Source organism: Canis aureus, chromosome 22 (genome assembly GCF_053574225.1).
Source record: "Canis aureus isolate CA01 chromosome 22, VMU_Caureus_v.1.0, whole genome shotgun sequence".
In the NCBI taxonomy this organism is placed as follows: domain Eukaryota; kingdom Metazoa; phylum Chordata; class Mammalia; order Carnivora; family Canidae; genus Canis; species Canis aureus.
The window spans coordinates 29,558,495-29,563,020 of NC_135632.1; the positions used below are offsets into that span (position 1 = coordinate 29,558,495).

A 4,526-nucleotide genomic window follows, 5' to 3' on the forward strand; every position below is an offset into this window, starting at 1 on the left:
TAGTAATCTTTAGAAATTGCTATTTTTCCTCTTTTTGCCCAATTAGTGGTTGTCACTTTTTGAAAAAAAATTTTTTTCCTCTATAAAAGGACAACATAACAAGTATTGCCAGATGAATTAAGAGCATTCTGTGGGTATGGGTAATTCTTGTCTTTAAAAATAAGAAATAGGTTGGATGCCTGGGTGGCTTAGCGGTTGAGTGTTGAGCATCTACCTTCACCTCAGGGCGTGATCCCAGGGCCCTGGATTGAGTCCTGCATCGGGCTCCCCGCAGGGAGCCTGCTTCTCCCTCTGCTTATGTCTCTGCCTCCTCCTCTGTGTCTCTCATGAGTAAATAAGTAAAATCTTAAAAAAAAAATAGGAAGATTCTTTTGTTCCTCAGCAGGTGTGTGCAGTGCACCAGAGACTGGCTCTGGTGATCTGGTCATTATACTCTGTCATCTCCATCTTGAGGATGTAGGGAATTATGCTATCAAAATATTGACAATGAGGCCAGTAAAAATAAATAAACAAATAAATAAAATGAAATAAATTAAGTTCTGTTACTGTTGGAGCTGATAGCCTGTGGCCAGCGGATATATGAGAATCTGGGCCACTCAGAAGGTGTCTTCTGAGTAGGGTTTCTGAACATAGTCTTGTAAGTCTATCTCTATTTTTTCTTGGACTTTTTCAGTCTGGTTTGTGCTGGTCAAACCTGGATGGTCAGGACTAAAGAGAACTGTAGCTTTAAGGTGTGCATACTCACCGCTGTCTATGTTCAGCTTCACCCTACTGTTAATAGAAGTCCTACTGATGCTTCCAGATGTGCTCCTTGACTTGCTTTATCCAGTAACCAGAAAGTTTATCTTCATTCATGCAGTTCTACAGGTGGTTGATGGTAGCTGCCAGGATATTGGAGAGACTTAAACCTGAGCACACTGGGTCAGGCCAAGGGTGAAGAGCTCATTCCAACAGGACAGCTTGAGGCTGGCGTTGCATCCCTGACCAAGTGTCTGAACTGCTGGGATTGGCCTGGGGTGATGCATGGGGAGGAAAAGCAAGTGTGATGTAGATTTGCAGATGTAGCCCATGTTGAGGTACTCGTATCATTATGAGCTTACATGTGTTCTAAGTGTCTAAAAGGAGGAAGCCTTTGACCTCAATGGTGGGTGGGGACTGGTCTCCAGTGATAACATGGATGCTCCATGGATCCTCCACTGGTGTCTGTCCTCCCTGCTAGGCTTGGAGACATGAAGCTGTCTGTGGTATTAGTGCTTTTGCTAACATATCAAATGCTGAAAGAATCTCACTTTCAGACTGGTTCTCCCATGGTGTTTCCAAAGCATTACCATTGTTAAGGGGTTTATATAGGTCTACAAAGGAGGTTACTATATTTGCTAGTATGCCCAGAGCCCCCTTGCTTGTCTCAGGTTTAGAATACATGGTCAGGAGAACTACACCATCCTGGCATATATCAAAGGCTCCTGGATGATTTCAAGTTTCTTAGTTAAAGCAGCACAATTGCTTGGTTTCTCCCATTGCACATTAAATGCCCCCTAACCCCCAAAGGGCTTCTGTTCTCACTGTATAGATTACATTTCCATACCCGTCTCTAAGCATTTTTTTATTCAACAAAACTGACAGCTGTGCTGGTGATGCTTATTGATGATACAGTCTTGGTTGCTCTGACAGATGTAGCTCAAATTTTCCTTGTACCTCTTTTGAATACATTTTGCATTCTTCACAACTGACATCTCCATCCATAGCAACAACCAGGAGCTTTGTGGCCACAGACCATATAGTACTCCACCCCCTGGGGCCGCAGTATGTGGGCCTTCCAGAGGAAATGCTCTGCAGAAGCAGAGTCCCTTATGATTTGGATCCTGCCAAGGATGAGGTTATCCCAGGTGGTGAGAATGAGCTACCTGGCACTGGATGTCTCCAGGAAAGCTGGGATCCCCTTCTCAGTCCCAGCTCCATCTGGAATGGTGCTTTCAGAATCCAGAGGTATCTACCACCACGGTGACTATCTGGATTTTCTGTCTGCTGGTCTGTAGCAACCTGAGCACACTGAGGCCAGGCTACAGCAGAGTGAGCGGAGGTTACCTGGGTGCACCTGGACGGCCTGAATTTCTCATGCCGGAAATTCCTGCAAGAGATCTGTGTGCAGTGCCTCAGCCACCCTGCACTGAACCAGTCTCCCCAAATTTGTAGCTGCCTGGGAAGCGAAATCACCAGAGAAATTCGAGATTTGGCACCCAAGTGGCCTAGAAGCAGGTAAGGTGTCTGTGGAGGCCCTAGGCAGAGGGTAGGGCACAAGAGGCCCAGCTCCCAGGCATTTGGCTGGTGGCAGGAGCCTAGGGTGGTGGGCTGATAAGGCTGTGGGCCAGGGGGCAGAGGGCATAGGGGATGGTTGTGGGGCAGAGGGCATAGGAGATGGCTGTGAGCACCCCGGGGTTGTGAGGAAAGATTGTTATTGTTTTTGTCAATGCAAGGTCAGAGTTCATGACCCCTGTGGCTCTGTAACTGGCTTGCTTTTTTCTTTAAAGTTTGAAAAATTACTTTATGAAGCCTTAGGAACTACTAAGTATAATTGATCTGTAGTCCAGAGTTAAATAAAATGTAATAATAGCGCAACTCCAAAATAAAAGTTGTGAGACCATGAAATTTCCCAACACTTGATTTTAATACATTGTGTTGATTTTCTAAAATGATTCAGAGACAATATTTACAGTAGCTGAAGTATTTATGAAAAAATCTGGCATCAGGTATTTATATATGTGTATATGTGTGTGTGTGTGTATGTATATATAAAACCCAAGATTATATGAACTAGGAAATAATTGTATGTCTCTACAGCAGTACTAGAGTGTACAGTTTGAGACTGAGATTTATATTTGGAAAGGGAGCAGACGTTTCCAAAATCTGCTCATCTTTCCAATGTGCATGGTGATGGTACTGAAGGATAACCCCACACTGGATTTAGAAAACTCCACACATGAATTGATTCCAGCTGTGAGGACCTGCCTTTCAGGCAGACATCTGGGCCTGCAGTCAGATGTGGACAATCCTTGGGTGATTTGCCACCTGCCTCATAGCCCAGATCTGTAGACATTTCTGCACAACTACTAACAACATCCAGTCCCAGGTCACTATGACCTTCACCAAGAGCTAGGTGGACTGAGAAGACTTGTGGATAACTCATGGTGGCTCCATTTCAGGCTTGGCAGAGCTGGGACACGATGTGATTAAGATTCTGATTCTACCATGACTACAGCAGGAAGTGAAGTGGCTCTGCAGTGTCCTGGATGGCCCTGTGCTGAGCAACATCAACTGCATCTGAGTTGACCACATGCAGGGCCTCCTCCTGAAACACTATGCCTTAGTACCAGCTGCTCCCACATCTGATAATTAGGATTCCTGTGGGGCAGAATTTGGGGCCCTGGACTCCTCCTTTCCTCCCATGTGGCAGAGCTCTGGCCAGGTTGCTCTACAGGCTCAGTAGGTCAGCAGGACTGCTCTGATCACCCCTCATCATTGGTCCACAATGACCTCTTACGGGCCCCTCAGCTTGGTCCTAGGACCTCTGTTTTGCTAAAGGTTCCGGTGCCACCATACTGCCCATCCAGACACAGGTGTGTCTGTGAACTGCTGCTCCATCTTACTCTTCCCCTCCTCTAACCAAGTTTAGGATAATGTCATTGTCCTCCATGACTCTTATACCCAATAGGTCTTATCCCTCAGCTGTTCATCTTCTGGTGCAGGTTCTAGCACTACCTCTCCTGTCACCACCACTATCCCCAGTGTGCAGCCCACTGTTATACTACTGATCTCCATGGCCACAATTGCACCCCCACCTTCCTTTGGTCCCTGGTATTGTCCAGAAGTATGTCATGGTCTCTCTTCCCCCAATAGAGGAGGGGCAAAGGATGCCCTATTACCCATCCTTCTCCCAGTCCTCAGCCCCCTCCCAACTTGAGGGCAGTGCCTTCTGTGAGGGAAATAGGAAGCTGGGGACAGCCCTCCTCCAGCTCCAGGGACTCCAAAGGCTAATGGCTTCTAGTCCCCTAGATCTGGCTGCTCACATCACCCTGCTCCTTGATGCTGTTACACATCAGTCTACTTTCTTCTTCCCCCCAGATTCTTACATGCATGCTGGGTGGCAGACTGTTTCTCCCACATTACTTTCTATTTAGATACTGTGCAGCCAATTCCATATCATAAAAGTTTGATTTGTTAAAAAAAAAAAAGAAAGAAAGAAAAGACTTCAATGTAAGACCTGGAACCATGAAACTCCTGGCAGAAAACATAAGCAGTGAGGCCCCTTGACAGTGGTGTTGGTGATAATTTTTTGGATTTGACACCAAGAGCAAAGGCAACAAAAACAAAAATAGACAAGAGGGACTACATCAAACTAAAAAAGCTTTTGCACAGTGAAGGAAACCACCAACAAAACAAATGGGAAAAGATATTTCAAATGATATATCTGACGAGACTAATATCCAAAATATATAAAGAACATATACAACTGAACAGTAAAAACCCCA

At 45.5% G+C, this 4,526-nt stretch overlaps 2 pseudogenes; one reads left to right on the top strand and one right to left on the bottom strand.

Annotated features, from left to right (window-relative positions):
* Positions 1-378: 378 nt before the first annotated feature.
* On the bottom strand, positions 379-2,383 carry LOC144294250 (nuclear receptor subfamily 2 group C member 2 pseudogene; annotated as a pseudogene).
* Positions 2,384-2,467: 84 nt separating this feature from the next.
* On the top strand, positions 2,468-4,042 carry LOC144294252 (transcription initiation factor TFIID subunit 6 pseudogene; annotated as a pseudogene).
* Positions 4,043-4,526: the final 484 nt, after the last annotated feature.